The sequence below is a fragment of the Equus quagga genome, chromosome 11 (genome assembly GCF_021613505.1).
Source record: "Equus quagga isolate Etosha38 chromosome 11, UCLA_HA_Equagga_1.0, whole genome shotgun sequence".
In the NCBI taxonomy this organism is placed as follows: Eukaryota; Metazoa; Chordata; class Mammalia; order Perissodactyla; family Equidae; genus Equus; species Equus quagga.
In genome coordinates, this window is record NC_060277.1 from 84102246 (window position 1) to 84121445 (window position 19200).

General features: G+C 37.0%; 1 protein-coding gene across 3 annotated transcripts in view; it reads left to right on the forward strand.

Annotated features, from left to right (window-relative positions):
* RNF43 (ring finger protein 43) overlaps positions 1–19200 on the forward strand; it is a 59856-nt gene that overhangs the window by 2946 nt on the left and 37710 nt on the right. The gene's annotated exons all lie outside the window — the stretch shown is intronic.

Sequence of the window (19200 nt, forward strand, 5' to 3'; positions counted from 1 at the left end):
TGCCTGTAACTCATTCAGATCCTGCTCTTTATGTGTTGAATTTATGAACTGACTGGGGCCATAGCATTTTATAGATGAACTGCTCATTCCCCATGGTGAGGACAGAGCCTAGAGGGCTATACCTTTTTAATGTGGCATTCTGGTGTCTTACTTCATAAAATTATGTGGTTTATTGATTAAAATTCATTTTATAAAGGGATACTTGTTGCTGTAGCTCTTGGATGCAACTTAAAATGTTAAATATGATTTATCTCAGCATGCAAGCTCAGATTTTAATTTTGTGATATGAATGGAACTGAAGTATTACATGAACTTAAATTTTTCTCTACTTAGAGAAAGAAGGTAAGGAAATTTAATAAATTATAGAACTCTCTTTTCCAAATATGGGTTTTTACATATTTGATTTAGTGGTTCTTCACGATCACTTCTTAGGCAATATTTTGAAGCTGAGATAAGTGACGTAGAAGAGGAATTGGGTGAAATAGAAGGCTTTGCTATTTAGAAAAATAAGCAGGCAAAAAATGTATCTGGAAAAAATGCAATAAGAGTTTCTGAATAAGAGTCTATTCATCTAATTTGAACTCTAGGATGGAATTAGGAATATTTAAAAGTTGAAATCATAAATCGCTTTGAATATAACAATTGGAAGGGAAACTTCCTTTCTGACCTTGTGTAATTAATACTCTGAAGCATGAGGTATGTGCTCCATTTTAATTTTTTACCCTCAGTAACTTTACTATAGAACCATATTTTGATATCTCTGAGGAACTTTGGTATCTTCGGGAGCCATGCTAAGCTTTAAGCCTTATTAATGTCCTGTGACAACTTGTTCAATGGGTTAATTATATGCTGGATAAAATAGTGTCCTCTTTTATTTTAAATTTGAATTTATTTAAACTACATAAAGTTTCTGTATCTTCATCAAGGAAAATGTGTATAGGAGACATTAACTGGCATTCTCGTCGCCATTTGTTATTTTGTCAATCTTTATCATATCTTCTCTTATTCTCCCCTTTTTCTCACTCTGGTAAATCTTGCTAATCTCTCTCTCTTTTTTTTAACTATTAACTTTGAGCCTATCCGTATGCTTTAAGAATAATTTCTTTACTTTTGAAGAGGGAATTTCATTATATCTATTATTTAGCAAGGCTTTTCAGGCTTCTCAGTGGATGGTTTGAGTCGTTGGCAATTTTCAGTCTGTCTTTACCTTTTCTGTCCACAGAAGCTTCTTCTAGGTCATTAATAAATTTGTACATGAGCCTAGTATTAATCTTTGGAGACCATCAGTGTTGGTCCTGGTTTTTTGTCTATTAATCAATTTCTAATGCACAATAGTTACTAAATTTTCTTAATTACCTCTTATGAGAGACTTCATTTAAAAAAAAATAACCTTTTGAATGATACGCATCAGTTCCTCCTTATCCACTACTTGGTTAACTCTTTCAAAGAGCTCTACTGTGTTGGGGCACATGGTTTACACTTCTAGAATCCATGCTGCTTGTTCCTTATCAGGTTACCCTGCAACTCAGGTTTACTCAACTGTGGTTAACCAAGCCTTCCATTTAACTGCAGTGCTGTTTATCTCTCCTAGAGTTAGTTGTGCTTTGCTGCTCTTTAGCTTGCTTGGGGTAGCTGGACGCTGGTGTCACAAATTTAAAGGCAGTCTTCTCTGCTGGCTTTGAGGAATTTTGGCTAATTCTTGTCTATCCTTCTACCTATGAATTAACCTAGCTACCTGTCAAGTTTTATTGTCTCCAAAGATGCAGTCAGGTCTTTGTAAAACTGGGGATGCTGTGCACTGGAGAATGTAAAGGTATGAGAACAGCAATTTAAAAAAATAATAATAACCTTGTTGTGGTTTCTGGAATTCCCAGAGAGTCTCAGAAAATCTGACATTTCTTTACATTTTGCTTAATTAATTTAGGGTACGTGCAATTTCATAAGGACCAAATTAGTTGGATTTTCATTTGTATTACAATTTTAATATTCCGTAGACAAAGAGAGACATCCTTTGTCAGTGTGCCCCCAATTTGCTTAATAACAAAATAGAGCATAGACTTGTCCCTAAAATAATTTTGCTTGTCGCAACTTCATCTGACGGCTGTATATACAAGGGCATTGAGGCAGGCCTTGGTGAATTTTTGTCCTGATTCTTATTCCTCACTTTTTGTGCTTAGGTTTCTCTTTACAAACAATAATATCCATTTTACAAGATATGTTCAGTTTTAAATTGTAATATTCTTTTTAAAATACTGGAAGGTCAAAATAGAAGAGGAAATATTGCCTTTACTATATTCCTTTCATTTCTCACATCCTCTTTTTTTCATTTCAAAACTCCCCATCTCAGCTCTGACCAAATTATGTTGCTTTCCTTTCTATTTTGCCCAAGAGCTGCTGCTTTGCGTTACCATATCATTTCAAATCCCTGGGCGGGTTTGCCTTTATCTTCAAAGTGTCTACTCTTAGGTTTCCTTTACATTTACTAAAATCTTTGTCTCTTCCTCTCTGATTTCCTCTACTTTTTTTATCTTTGTTTTCTACTTAATTTTTATATTTAGTATAACCCTCTATTACTGTTCTGTTCAGTATTTCCCTAACTAGCCATCAAAACTCCATGTCAAAAAAAGAAAATTTTTAACTATGTGTAGTGATGGATGTTAGCTAAATATATTGAGGTAGCCTTTTCACAATATATGCATATATCAAATCATTTTATACACCTAAAACTAATACAATTTTACCTGTCAATTATATCTGAATTAAAAAAAAAAAAGAGTGGGAGACCAAAAAAAAAAAAAAAAAGCATGTCAAGGGAACTTTCCAGATCTTCTAATTACTTGGTGGTGACTGATAAAGAGGACTAAATGATAGTGATTTTAACTTCTTAATATTTTGATTTTTCATTGGGATGTTTTCTTTGTCTCCTGGTTTATAACATTGCAGATGGAAAATGTGCTGGAGCTTATGCATTGTCTAATTGTCCAGTTTTCTGGTTTGTTTACCTCTTATCAGTGTTTGTTTCTATCATTTCTAGTACTGTTGTTGCTACCACTTCTAAAAATGATTACAGACCTATTTTCTTTCTCAATTCTTGTTCCTTACATATAGATGTTACTTACAGGGACAACTCAAAATTCATCTTCTTTGTTCTCAAAGCAAAAGAGCAAGAGGATCTTAGTGTAGTACAAGAGAGGTCGCCAATTCTTTAACTATCACATTCTTCCTGCTCAGCTGGTTGTCCTGGATTTTCTTGGACTCCAGGATAAAGTTATGATCGAGATTAGAATGTACTGCCCTGAGGCTTCAGACCTACAATGGGAGCCATGGTGGTTTAGCATTTGGCCAATAGCAGTGAACGCCTCCTGGAGGAATTCCCCCGGGAAGGATGTCTCTGCTTGCCCCTTAATTTACCTATTAGTCAACACGTAGTTATCCCATCTTTGTATTTTTCCTTTATTTGTAGTCAGGGCCTGAAATGAATTATTTGGGAAGGGAGTGAAGACTATAATTAAAGTTTTGGCCAAAGCCAGAGAGAATGAAATATAGCAAACAAGAGTTGACAAAGTGACTAAACTGTGAACCAAAGGACTTGACTTTCAGCTCTGACTCTGCCACTAACTAGTTGGGTGATTTGGGACAAAATAGTTTTTACATTTCTAGGCTTTAGATTGGTTGTCTGTGAGACTGAGGGACTGAGATATAATAGTGCATCACAAACTCATGCTATGCTCCCTACATGTATTAGCTCATTGAATCATGAGAACTTCACGAGAGAAATACAGTACTTTATTTTTCACATTTTATGGATGAGGAAACGAGCTCAGAGTGTTAGTATCTGCCAAGGTCGTGTAGCTAGTAGGTGGCATAGCTGTAAATTGAACACTAGAGCCCATGCTTTTCCAGCTCTAAAATTCTGTATATCTAGAAGGCTGCAGATGAACAGCACTGCAGTGTAGGCTTTGTGTGATTAACTTACTTCTAGAATGGAAAGGAATGAAAATGCTGAATACCGTTCTTTGAGGCTGATCCAGAATACACAATATCCTGCTGACTTATAATAATCTCTGTGTGTTTTCTATTTCTCTCATTTGTGTTTCATTTGCAAAGATATTTGTAAATCACAATGTTTATTCAGTCAGTATCTCCCTTTTAATGTAACAACTTTACCTTTCTCTTCATTTTCTAACAGTCTATGGTAAATTGTCTAGTACAGGAACCTGACATCATAAACTTTGATATAGCATGCATTTAATTGCCATTGTTCAAATTAGAGTCCCTTGGAAGCAGAGATTTCGAAGATTTTGTGATTTTACTTTGAGGCCAGACTTTAAAAGAAGTATAAATATTCAAGGCACAATCAACTCTCAGTTATTTATGTTAATAGAGGAGCAAAAAAAAATCCAATTAATTTATAATTGACTTTGGAACATAGTCCTAAGTACACCAGCAGATGTGACTCCTCTGTGTGCCCAAACAGTCTTGAATGCTGGCCTCCTCCAGTCCCGGCTCAGAGCCTTCTTGACTGGGCTTTGTTCTTAGAAGCCTGGCACCCAGAGGAGAAAAGGCAGCTGCAGGATATTTTTAATGATATTTTTTCAAGTTAAGAAGATATCTCTAAGCACCCATCAAACAGATTTGTGTATATATTGGTTCTATACTTCATGTGGAAATCTAGCAAAAATTTTGTAAGTTCAGATGCATAAGTCTCTGTGGTTAATAAGAGGTAATGAATGAGCTGTGTCCCTGACTTACGCCCGTATCAGGCTATTTAGTGTTCATTTAGCTGATTCTGGGGATAGGCATTTCCTTGTTTTTTATAGTAAATTGTGTATATGTGCGTGTTGTAATTTTCTTTATCTAAAAATTAGCCATAGTTTACTTTTTATACAGTATTAAAGATACTCCTGGGGCTCATGGTTTTTGTTTTTTTTTTTTAAATAAAAAGCCCTTACATTTTATTCACTGGAAAATGTTTATTGGAACTTTTTTGTGCCTTTCCCCTCCTCTTATTCCCTTCAAATTGCTAAGTACAGTAAAGGAAAAAGATGTTATAAATGAGCAATGTATTATATAAATGTCCTGTCAGGAACCAGAGTCAGTAGCAAAGTATTGTTAAAGAAGTATGTGATAATGCTGTTCCACTGAATTGTATAGTAACTTTCTATATGGAAGCTTAAAATGATTGACAAATACATGTAAGCCAGATAAGAACAGGTCATATTTACTCCATTTTACAGAAAAGGAAACATAATTTGGGAGAGAAAGCAAGTAAATTATCCAGGAACAAAGTTGCACAGAGATGGACCCAACCTGGTTTGCAGGAGATAGACGAGTAGTCACATTTTTGAGGTATCTGAGAATGTGGATTTCTCAGGGATCAATTTTATTGAGTAGGAATCCTAAAAAGCTAAAGTACTGGTAATGGCTGAGATATCCTCTGTTTGGACCTATGTTGCTCAATGTGATAATTCAGTCAAAAAACTATTGGTAAAGCAGTTTGCCAACTTTATGTCTCAAAAAGCCCTATGAGCTAATGCTCTGACCTGCATTCATTGTTCTTTTGAGAGTTGTTATTAGGGTAAAAGTCAAAGTCTTTACAGTGACCTGCAAGGCCCTTCAGGATCTGGCCTGGCACTCCCACCTTGTATGTCCTCTCCCCCTCACTCTGCTCGAGCCACTCTGACCTTAGTGTTGTCTTTCAATTAGATCAGGCAGACTCCCACCTCAGGGCCTTTCCACTTCTTAGTCCCACGTATACCCCAGGTATTTTCTTCTCTTAGTCTCTCAAATATCACCCTAGTGTCAAACGTACCTCCTCAATAGGCCTTCCTAAACCATCCTGTTCTGAAGGACTCTTCCTCTTCCCCTCGGGCTCCTATTCTCCTGCCCTACTGTGTTTTTCTTTATAAACTTATCACCATGCGACATGCTGTAATGCTTGACTTTTGTAGGTGTCTGTCTCCCTTCCTCTGTGAAAGCAGGGATGTTTGTCCCTTTAGTTCAGAGCTGTATTCTTGGGAATGGTGCCTTAGCATATTAGATAATGCCTTAGACATAATAGATTCTCCATAAATATTTATTGACTGATGGTAGGGAACATTGTAGTGGTGCTGAGTAACTCTGATAGCTGGGAGGGAACTCGGATGAAGCAGACTTTTCTCTCTCATCACATTTTTAAGTACCCTATGAGGTCAGTTATTTTGAGGGCTTTGGGTTTGATAGAGCACGCTGTATTCCTTTACTACTCTGACTTACAGCGGAGTGTCTCCTTGATTATTTCCCCTCAAACATGGCTATATTCAATATGTGTGAGGTGCTCCTTCACACAGCATTTTTACACAGCGTTTATTTAGTTTAGTAGCTCGATCTCTGCTTTTTAGGAAATTCTGATGTTCTAAGAAAGATTGGGATACTAACTTTAAGTCTGTGATTATAATAAATTAGCATTATCCAAAGGACCTCACCTTCTTGGTCCTTAAGTTTGTGACTGCTCATTCTGGTTTTGAGATACCCTGAACACAGTGGGTTTTTTTTTTTTTTATCTTTTTTTGGTGTCACAGGCCCCTTTGAGAATGTGATGAAAGTTATTGACCATATGTACTTAAAATACATCTTTGCATAAAATCTCAGGGATTTCAGAGAGTCTGAGACGCGTGTAGGGATCCAAGGACTCCAGATTAAGAGCTGCTTTCCTTGAATAATCTCAGTTATTTCAAGAAATGAAATGAAATTCTCAGAACTAATTTATCCTCAATTTACTATATTTAAAAAGTATTTGTATACATTACTTGAAGTAAAAAAGACAACAGCATTATGATGCAATTGTAAGAAGTTTGGCCTGACCTAAGATCACCTTAGATGTAAAAATTGGGATCTGACATAGATCTGCTTATGTGTAGTACAGGAATTGTGCTCTCCCAATATCAAGTGAAATTGTGCATTGATTCAAGAAATGCTTACACCCCTTCCTCATGGTGGTTTCACTGAAAGGCCCATAAGAATAAAGGATATTTTACTGATTTGTTTTGATATGAGCAGAACAATTGTGGCTCTTCATGTGTATTTGGTTACTAAATTCAGAGAACAGAGGCTGTAAAACAAACTAACTGGTTACTCTCTATCTCTTTGGTTTCTATCCTTTAAGCTCCATTGCTTTCCCTAAGATAAGATTCCTTGAGCCCTTAAATTTCTGTTCGCTGTAAGAGAAAACTTTGTATCTTTTTTTTTTTAAGGTTTATTGTTTCTTGCTTGTTTGTTTGTTTTAAAATAACAGATAGGTTACTTTACATACTCTTATTCTTTATCTGGGTTCTAAACATTACACTTTATGGATAAACTTTGTGGGGGTTTTGTTTGATACTTTTTAATATGATAGAGTTTATGTTTAACTTGCAAATTCAGAAACACTAGAATAATCAAAATGATTTAAGTTAGGGTTTTTTAAAATTATAAACACAAAGGCTCACATTTTTCCTGGAGATAGGAAATTAGATTATTTAGAACTTCTCATCCCTGAATCTAAAGCAGTGGTAGCTGTTCAAGATGGCAACATAACTATCAAGGCCACTGTTTGCTTGTTCTTTAAAAAATATCTAGAATACTTCCATTATGATGGAAATCGACCATAATACATCCACAATTTTAAATAGCATATTCAGCAATCATGTACCTATCAATTTTGTGCATGCTACTATATCAGGAGGGTACTATTGTCTGTATATAAATATATGATAATTGAGAAATACTGTTGCTATTGTTACTTCTGTAGAGTAATTTGGATGAGACTGAAGGCCTTATGTTTTATGCCCACTAATCTTGATATTTCCTTTTCACATTCGTTTTTCCCTATTTTCTACAGTCTTGTGAATTATCCAGTCTAAAAAAAAAATTCTTTTACGTGATTCAGGTTTCATGTTCTTTCATTTTTACATCTTCTACTTAGGATCATATTGGTTATCTGACTTTAAAATTTTATGGCCAAGTTTTTTTTTTAACTTTGTGAAGCACTTTATTGGCATTATACTGGAATTAAATCCTATTCAGTTTTTCATACCTAGGGTAATATACAGTTTTGTGAGGGAGGGCAGAGGAGCAGGTTATTCCATTTGTAAAATGTAATCATCAAATTTCAAGCTAGAAAAAAACACCTAGTCCAGTGACTTCATTTTACACATGAAGAAATAGACCCAGAGAGTTTAGTGGTTTGCCAGTCAAAGAGCTGCCGTACTTTCTGGCCAACATTTTTAGCAGACCTTATTTATCTATTTTAAATTTTGGAGGGTCATTGCAGGGAGCTTAAAAGGCAGATGTTGGCAGAAATTTTTTCCTGAACATTCCATTTGGAAGATATTGTAGACTGCTGCAGTGCCTCTTTCCTCTTTGATCCCTAGTCAAGCAGAAGGCATACTTAAAATAAGTAAACAAACAAAAAATACCTTGCCACAACTTAGCAATACTTTATGTGGTGCATATGTCATTTATTCTGCCATAGAATCACTGCACACCAGGGGACCTGTTGTCCTGGGTCGTCTCCTCAAAGCAATGGAGGCTCTTTATGAAGTAAGTCTATGCCAAGAACCTTTCACAGACTGGGGGCTGCAGTGGATTCTCTCGATGTCTTATAACATGGGTCTCCTACTGTATACCAAATGCTGTGACAAGTCCTGTAGAAATATGAAGAATAACACCCTAGCCTAGTCCAACTGAGGAGATCAACTTAAACCGCAGAAGGCAGTAAGTATGTGATGAGTGCCAAACAAGAGGAAGGGGCATGAGTGCACTGGAGGTTTTCACGCAGATGACTGTGAAATTCTGGCTCAAGGTCCCCTATGACTGAAGAAAAAACAAACCCCAAAATAAAATTTTAACCTAGGCAACTTCAAGTAGCTTAAAGCTAGAGGAAACTACAACCCAAACAGTCGTACCTTCTAATTTTCACTGTAATCGGTTAAATATAGGTTATAATATTGCCTGTATAAATATTCCTGTAGGAATAATACTCATCTGTGGCATTTTCTTTAGAAGTCCAAATCACTAAACACCATGGCTTTCTTTTCAAATTGCCAGAAGTTCCTGTTAAATTGTAGTAAAATTAAAACAGAAAATTTAGCTTTAAACAGCATTCAACATATTGGGAGTTCTGTATGAACTGATAATCTCACTGGCTCAGTTTTAATTCTTCACAAACTACATAAAGGAATAGATAAATACTAAGGCTATGCAGAAGGTAAAGAGTATTTGAATATTATCTCTATTCAGCAAAATATGTTTCTAATACCAAGGTTTTTTTTTCTTATTATTTACTTGAGTCATTAGTATCTGTTATTTCTGTTCTCTAAAATGTATTGATTTACGAGGAATATAGAGACCAACTCAAGAACGTATGTATTCACGATGACAACATTAGGCTGTTACCTGCTCTAAAGTTAGTAAACTGTATGGTACACATCATGTATTTTTATCATCATTAGAGATTATTTGGAATTTAGTTGGCTCCCTTTGGGTGAACAAAAAGTCCATAGGTGCCTTATGACCATTTAACGTGTGAAAGCAAGTCACTTAAACTTGCATGTGTTGGGATAGGTTTGATGGGGTAACTACATTTAAGATGCTCTCCAGCTCTAAACAGTTAGAGTTTATGCTTATTCTAGAAATAGACTTATCATAATAAGGGGACATGTAACTTGCTTATTTATTTCTTTTTGCTGAGATAAAATTTGTTTGGTAGGTGGTATCAAAAAGCCTGACCCAATTACTTAAAATCATACAACAAATTGGTAGCAAAACTAAGCATCAGACTCAGTTGTACTCCTATTCCTCTGGTCCTATACCATCTTTAGATTCAGTTAACACACTCAAAAAGGTGTTTTTCTCTGGAGTTTTATGTTTTTAAGTATCTGTACTGGATTGAGGACCCTTATTCTAAATCCTTCATCAAGACTGTCCTAGGGACCCAACCACACCGACTTCAATTACAAACCTGCATCTAAGTGAATCCGAACCTTTCGAAAGGCTTGGAAAAGCCGGAGATAGCCTGGAGCCAGTCTGGGCCATAGTAGGAAAAGGAGAATGATGCATCTGATCCTAAAATACTTGGTGAAATGGAACTATTAGAGAGAAGATGAATAATTACACTAGAAATAAGATTTCAGAACAGCTGGTAGGTGTTCATGCGTGGGGCTGGGGGATAGTGCTCTAGTATGTAAGCATTTGGAGGCATCTGGGAGGAGTGGAAATGGGGCCATCTGATTAGTAACTGTGCCTTGTTATTAAACCGTGACTTTCTGCATTGTGTATCCCCAGAGCTGGAAAACTTCCGCTGGCAAAAAAAAGAGAAGGACTGCCATGCTGTTGCTGAGGGCCATACAGTAGACACAAAAGCGCCTTCTTAGAGGCCTGCAGCAGAGGCAGCTTGTACAGGCAGGCCCGTTCCTCTCAAAGACTGGGAATCAGATTCTTTCCCCAGGGGGTTTCCAACTAGTTTGCACTTCAGAAAAATCTTTTCTTTCTCCTGCTGTTCACGCCCTGCAAAGAATTTTCTTCCAACCAAAGAAATTGTTTTATAATCAAAGATCCTTGTCCTTAGTTGTTGGACATCAAAGAAAGTTTGGAGGAGACTGGGGGATTATGTGAGCGCCTAGAATTTATTTTAAATGCAAACTTGCAACATTAGCAAGTCCCCCAAAGAATATACTTATCTCAGAGCTGGGAGACAGCCTAATATAACCAAGTATCTATCCTTCCTTGGTTGGATACAAATGAACTGAGTAGCTATCTGGACTTAACTCTTATGTTTGATTCTTGAGGTTCTTAATGGAAGAGGCTCCCTTACTCTACTTGCCCTTTTAAAATCTGATATTGGGAAACATCAAAATCTATCGATAAACTTGAAACAACAAAAACCCTTTTTTAACCTTCAATACTTCAACTCTGGGGGATTAGGGGTTTCTCCCAGGGCAGTTGATGATATCACCAATGTTGAGAGCCACATTCCCTGCATTCTCTACTGTCTTGGAGGTGTTGATGATGTCATTTTCTCCCACAGAGGAAAACCTCAGCACCCTGAGGGCCTGTACTCAGGTCTTGGCAGGTAAATGAAGGAGGAACTTACTTTTGGATTTAAATTGATTGAGTCAGGCATAAAGAGGCACAACCATGTTAAGTACTAAGCTTCATAGTCTCATCTCTGGGGCCTGAATAGACCGTTTATCATTTACAGAGAATTAAGACTGTAACTTTAAGAAGTTATTTTCTGGGTAAGAACAATGATTCATTTAATATTTTGGTTCTTGCACTTTGGGCCATTTATAGGGCATTGTTCCCAGAGATTATGGCTCCTTCTTAAATATCCTCTGAATCTATGAATTTTTCTAAACTTTCCTGGAACCCATTTATAGATTATCTAGTTTTTCCTTCCTAGAGCAGATTAACAACAACAAAAACAAGAATTAGGAAAAATAAAGTGATGGATAGGACAGATTGAGGCAGAATTACGCCCTGGGCAAAGTACATCCTTGTTATTTTAATCTTGGCTCTGTGGTTATGAACAGAAGAGAGTGTTTGCTGTAGAAGACTTCCAATCTCTTCCTATTCCTTCATGGCAACCACAAAGTAGTGGTTGGAAAGAGAATTCCAGGAACACCAAAAATGCTCACAATTTCCAAGAGCGGCAGCTACACTGCCCCCACAAGGATGCTTTGAGCACTCTTGCTTGGAACCTTCTTGTGGTTAGGAGCCCACACCATCAATCACAAAGGCTTGCCCTGAAGACAAACCTGGTAAAAATGTCAATTGTCAATATTTGCCACCAGAAACAATCCTTTGTATTTTTACTGTGTTCTGTACTCACATGCTATAGTTTTTTTTTTTTTAGAGAAAGACAGTCTCTTTGATGGAATCATCAACTGACCATTCTCATAAAAGTTAAAAAGGCACTAGTTTGTACTAGGAAGATAAGTTAGGATGTGAGGAGTAGGCAGTATTTGCCAAAGGTTGGTTTTTTTTTTTTTCCTGAGGAAGACTCACCCTGTGCTAACATCTGTACCAATCTTCCTCTTTCTTTTGCTTGAGGAAGATTTGCCCTGATCTAACATCTGTGCCTGTCTTCCTCTATTTTATATGAAGGTCACTGCCACAGTGTGGCTGAGGTATAGGTATAGGTCCTTGCCCAGGATGTAAACCTGTGAACCTGGGCTGCTGAAGGGGAGCACACTGAAGTCAACCACCGGGCCATGGGGCTGGCCCCTTGCCAAAAGTTTTTTTTTTTTTAGGAAGATTAGCCGTGAGCTAACATTTGCCACCAATCCTCCTCTTTTTTTCCTGAGGAAGATTGGCCCTGAGCTAACATCCGGGCCCGTCTTCCTCTGCTTTATATGTGGGATGCCTGCCACAGCATGGTTTAATAAGCAATGCTTTGGTCCACACCTGGGATCTGAACTGACAAACCCTGGGCCACTGAAGCAGAATGTACAAACTTAACCACTGTGCCATTGGGCTGGTCCCCCAAAAGTTTTTCATTTCACTCAGCAGTGTTAACTTGCTTGTGTTACTCCTATGCAGGTATTAGATTACAGTTTTGGGGGTTTTTTTGACGCTAAGAATATACTGTTGGAATTCACTAAAATGTACAAGTGTCCCTTTAGTTTATATAGGGGAATAGGGAATTGAACTATATGTAAGGGAAGAGCCCAACCTACAACTGGCCTTTCATTTTCAGAATTTTATTTCTCCCAGGTTGATGTATGCTTAAACCAAATTGTTGTTATTGTATAAAATGCTCTAGTTTTCCAAGCAATATCAATCTTCAAGGTATGGAACAGGATTTGGCATTTTGTTTCCATTTTTATTGTTTTGTTTTCTAAAGGGAAGTTTGAATTGGAGCCTGTCTGGCAGGATTCCATACTTCTACCAAAACACCTGTCCTCGCAGAGACAATGGAATCAAAAGTCAAGTTCTTTATGACTGCACCTGCCTTGTAAGTGCTGCCAGAAGATCTGATTTGTTCCTGTAGCCAAACTTTGTTCAGAAACTGTAGTACTTGGTACCCAACAGTGGGTACATACACCCAAAAACTTGGATGTCCTAATTTCAGGAAGACTCGTACTAGTTCTCCCATTGACTTCTATGTAGTTTTTTGTGTCACATTCAATGATTATTTTCTGTTTGTTAAATAGAGGAGATGTAACTTTCTGGTTCACTTCGTTTTCAAGATTTTTGTGAGGCTCTCCTATTGATGAACCATTTGGTAATTTACTATTTGGAAATTGCCTTATTATGCATCTGGTAAACATGAGGGAGAATATGATCTACCCAAAAGAGATCAGGAACATAACTCCAAAGTCAGAACACCATGCAGAGTTTCCAGGAGTGAGAAGTTACCGTTTGTTCCTGCCTCTTTTTCCTTTTCCCAGAAATGTAAGTTACCCTATGGGACACCAGTTGAATGCTGTCTGATTAGGCAATTGTTTTGGAGGCAGTCTAACTCCTTTGATGAAGACTTTTCTCCTTTTCAATTATCAGAGTGTTTCCTGGGCTCCCTTAGGATAGAGTTACTTCATTATCTTCTAACTTTATGTATAATTGGAGGCCTTCTGGCTTAAGAACATAATTTCTATTACCAATCAGATAATTGAAGATAATATGCCCACCGAATAATGCTCTTTGCACAGTATCCACATGTAATGATATAATATGATAATAAGAGCATTCTACAATGAGGGACAACATCCTACAGTGAAAAGAGCTCTCAGAAGTCTTGTGTTTTAATCTCAGCTCTGATCCTTCTTAGCTTTATGACCTTCAGGAGAATTGCTTAACCTCTTTGAGCCTGTGTCCTCACGAGTAAAATGGGGGTAATAGTAATAGTCTGCCTACCTGAAATGATAGAAGGTATGAGAATTGTCTTTGAAATGGAAAATGTAAGGTATTATTAGTAGTAATTAGACTTGAGCTCTTTCTTATTTACCTAATTACCATAAGAAATATTAAGTTTATGGGTTATTGATTTAGGCTCAGTTAACCTATTTGAATTCAATTTAGCATTATCCTAAAATAACTAAGCAAGACTATTTATATTTTTGATGTAGCTAAAAGACAAAGCTTTAGAGGCCAGCCCTGGTGGCCTAGTGGTTAAGTTCATCATGCTCCACTTTGGTGGCCCAAGTTTGGTTCCTGGGCGTGGACCTACACTGCTCTGTTAGTGGCCATGTTGTGCTGGTGACCCACATACTAAAAATAGAGGAAGATTGGTATGGATGTTAGCTCAGGACGACTCTTCTTCAGCAAAAAGGAGAAAAATAGACAAAGCTTTAGATTAAAAATTTTGTGGGCCAAAGAGCTGATTAAATTTTACCATAATGTAGTAACAGGTAGCCTTAGTGGCTTAGAGAATGACTAATAGTATATAGGTTCTAGGGTGGGAACTTAAGTTCTCTTACTGCCGTGCTTGTGCCATGGTGAATCACTTGCCCTCCTGGACCTTTGTACATGTGGCCGTGCTACATTGGTAAGCCCATTATCTTCCTTCCATGATCAATGGGTGATCACTGACACAACACAAAGCAGCTACTTTCTAAGTTTTTACTTCTCGGAATCAGAAGGATCCTGGAACCATATTACATAACACTCTTACATTTTTCCTTTTTGAAATTTTGGAGTATTCTTTTAATTGCTGCTACCCTGAAAAAACTGCTCAGACTGCTGAAGCTTCAGCTTCCTGTATAGCTTTGCAGCCATTTTCTAAGGGCTAACAGGGAAGGAGTTCAGGACTTTGAAGGGAACTAATTTACCCAGTTCTTTATATCCGTACTGTGCTGGTCCCAACATGTAGTTCTTTGAAGCTCAGCAGATAAGTTTCCATCTGCTTGGAAATTACCCACAAGTCCCTGAGACTCCCAGTTCCCCATCTGAGAAGTAATAGGTCAAAATGAGAATAAGCAGTTTCAGTCATAGTACCCATCAAGTATTTGTGGCCTGGAAGTCATTTTCAGTTAAGGATCATCCTTAGAGCCACCTCAGAGACTAGCCTTCTACAGTAGGGAAAATCCGTATTCCATACTATAACTTTACCAATTTGAAGTCTCCCCCCAAGATAGGTAAATGATGGGATAAAGGTAATTATGGGTTTTCTCATCTTTTCTACTTACCTGTTCTCTGTTATGATTAAACACACATAGCTTATAACTCTTTTAGAAACAAACTCAATTACCATTATTATCCTTTCAACACTTGCATGGTATTATAATCCATTTTAATCACAGTGTGACATAGTGGGAGTCAGGAGACAAGTGTGTGTGGTGGGGAAGATGGAGGGGGCAAATGTTTTCACTTGTATTGTTTCTGGGAAGCGTCCTTCCTCTCTGAAGGTACTTCTTGGTGAAAACTGTTTTCTTCCCAAGGCCTAATAAAGATTAGTGAGAGATGTCTGCAAAGCATTTGAAGCTCTTTGAAATAAAGGCACAGATAAACACTCAGTATTACTGTTATTATCATTAAAAAGGAAAGCCCAGCATGTGATGTTTTGGGTCACTTCCAGCGGCCTTGTTTGATGTTCATGGTTCTTTCTTTGACCTTTACCTCTTGATATCTTTATACGTTTATTGAGGCTGTTGAACAAAGTCTTGAGATCCTAAGCAATAGGATGTTAAGAGTGAATGACTGCTAGCCTCCATTTCTATGGATGGAATGTCTCAAAATAGGTTTAAAGTAAATAGTTCAGGTTTCTGACTTTGGATACCTTGTTGTTCAAGTTTGGCAGTCTTGGTGGCAAAGTTAATTTAATATCTGATCATTTGAGTTTTTATTTCCAATTCTATTCCTTACTTTAGAACCAGGGTTTTACAGGAAATTTTTCATTAAATAGAATAAATGCCAAATTAACTGGGATTTTTTTCCTATACCATACTTGTGAGTTAGTGATAAATTAAAAGAAAGAAGCAGATATAAAGGATCTAAAAAACAAATAATATAACAACTTCCAGAAATAAAACAAGAACTTCCTAGGGACACCATCAGTTCAGCCCAATCTCCTATATTTCAGAATGTAAATTATTGCACACTAATAAAGGACCATAATGATATCCTTGTGTTGTAAGATACCAAAGATACCAAATAAAGGCTAAATTATGTTCAGTATAATGTATTTAGGCAGGAAAGGGCACCAATATATTTTAGAAAGGGTTTCAACAGTTCAGACTGAATTTAAAAGGGCTTACTCCTGGTCCTTGGAAAGCTAAATAAATCACAAACTTTTTTTTTTCTTTTTGTGAGGAAGATTGGCCCTGAGCTAACATCTGCTGCCAATCTTCCTCTTTTTGCTTGAGAAGGATTATCACTGAGATGACATCTGTGCCAATCTTCCTCTACTATATGGGATGCCACCACAGCATCGCTTGACCAGTGGCGCTAGGTCTGTCCCCGGGATCCAAACCTGAGAACCCTGGGCCACCAAAGGGGAGCACATGAACTTAACCACTACACCACTGGGCCGGCCCCCTAAATCACAAACTTTTATGTTGTGCCTTCTATATTCAAGGATTTGTGCTAATCAGAATATCCTATTCCCTAATTGGCAGCTATGTTTGAGAATCGAGTAGAATTAGTGCCCAATTTTGGGGGGTTTTTTAATGCTGCTGGTCTTGCATTAAAAAATACAGTTTTTTGGGCTGGCCTGGTGGCATGGTAGTTAAGTTCACACGCTCTGCTTTGGCAGCCTAGGGTTTGCCAGTTTGGATCCTGGGTGCAGACCTACACATCACTATCAAGCTATGCTGTGGCAGGCGTCCCACATATAAAGTAGAGGAAGATGGGCACAGATGTTAGCTCAGGGCCAGTCTTCCTCAGCAAAAAGAGGATTGGCAGTGGATGTTAGCTCAGGGCTAATCTTCCTCAAAAAAAATTCAGTTTTTTGAGTTTGTGGGATTGCTGTGTTGTTTTGTGAAAAAAGGGCACAGTCTTCATAGCCCTAGTTGATGAACTGTTTATTTGTTTTAGATTTTAAATAGTTGTCCTACAATAAAGTTTGCTTACAAACACACACATATTTTCCCCCTCTAGTTTTTCAATTGAGTTTGATTTTTCAATCACCACACCAATTTCTGCATCTCTACACACACAGATTTTTTTATGTCTCAGCTTAGCTCTCACCAAATAAATGTAAAGCAGGAAAAAAAATTTAAAATTTTCCACCAGAACCAAAGGAACTCAACAGATTCTATAGGAAATTGAATATGAGGATGATGTACATCACACCAACCACTAATGGAAAATTATTTGAAATTAACATCATGTTTAGCTTTATGCAAAAGCAACCACCATGAAACTACTATGGTAGTGTATGTGTGCGTATACATAAAGGATTGAAAATGAGTGCTGGGCTAGAATGAAAATACATATTATATATACTTATAAAGAATATATATGCTACATGTTATTATAGCTGTAACGTATCAATATATATAATATATAATATATATGCTTTGATAACATATTATAATATATACTAATTATTATATTATATAATATTATTTAATATTATATATAGAACATATATGTGGAATATAGAATATATGTATATTTTCTAAATACTTATTTTAAATCTTTTAGGGGAAGCTACTTCCTCTAAGCAAACTTTGGACCAGTCTCTGAAAATAGTTGCCTTTGGAGACCCTGAAGCCAAATTATCTGGCCTTTGAAATTTTGCCTATTCAGAGCATGGTCACATGCAAAATGGATAACCTTAGGCCAGTCCCCCTTGTATCCTTTTTCCTGAAGCCCCCTCTTATGTTCATAATTTTAGTTAATTTGATTTTCAGAAAACAGTCAAGTCTAATCTCTTCACAAACTGACATCTTTGTCTGTTTCAGCCCTGTCTCAAATTCAGCGTGTTTTCTTTCCCATAAGTTCTGCTCGCTCATCTTTCCTCAATTATGTTGGCTATCTCTCTCCTTAAGAATTTTAACCTACATTTTAATCCCTTTCTGTTTCTTTTTTCTCATTTTCGTTTTGGGGTCATTAAAAAATCTGTGTCCACTGTCAAATCAAATGTCTCTTCTCACTATGAAAATTTGTTATCAGTCTTGTATCCTCCATATTTTGTTGGTCTTATTTAGGTTGTAGTTTTGATGACCAGGCCTGTTCCCTTCTATGCCATGTACTACACCAGGTTCACTGTATGTGTTCAACAAATGTCATAAAGTAACCATCGTTTTGTTGACTAAGCTGGTGTATTTCCGCTGTTGTTCATCTGCAGGTGGTTTTCCACAGGCTGCATTAACGGGCAACTGCATGCCAGGTTACATGCTGACGGCTGTGTCTTCCGTCTTCCCATCAGAAAAAGATCCTTTTCTCCTTCCTGTTAAATGAAAGCTTAGATTTTAGAGAAAATTACAAAATACAGAAAATGAAAGAGAAGAACTGAAATCACAGCATCTGTGGTTTTCTTTATGCTTAATGGTAAGGCAGCATCCTAGAGGATTTTATTGTAATATGTTGATGAAATGTTTATAGTCATCCCTTTGCAGTTTGTTGAGAAGGTAGTTTCTAAGCAGCAGTTCCTGCATCATCTAGAAAACTTTTAGCTAGAGAAACCACATTTCTTTCACAAGCTGTGGAACCAGTCTAATCTTTTTTTGAGTTTGTTTAACACTTCATCTTTATAGTGAAGGACAAGTTACATGATCTTCCTTCCAAAAGAATGTTTCTCAGATTTTTATGTTTTATAGCTTTCTGATTTCACTGCCATGATAGATTTACTTATCAGGGAACTGTGACTATCTCTACAAGTTCAGGTGTGCACAACAGTAAACTATCCCTTATGAAGAAGAAATAGCTTCATAGCTGTTGCTGTGAGAGTGGGTTTGGATGCATCTTACTGTGGATCCAGACCTCTGGTTAGAAATAATTGAGTCATGTGTATGTTTAAAGATAGGGAATTTACCATCACATTATATTGCCTCATATTGACAATACCCTTTCCATAATCTTTGGATAGGTAGGTCATGCTATGACAGACCATTTGGCTCCCTCAAAGTCATTAGCTTGTATTTTTTTCCCAAAGGAATTTCAGATCCTGTTCAATATTTGCTAGTTTTGCTAGGTGCTGAAGGCAGAGAGGTTGTAGTAGTAATCTTGTGAAGAAGGAAATTAGTGTTTCTTATCTATTTTCCATATATTGTCAATCTGTCCAAGCAAACTTATTATATG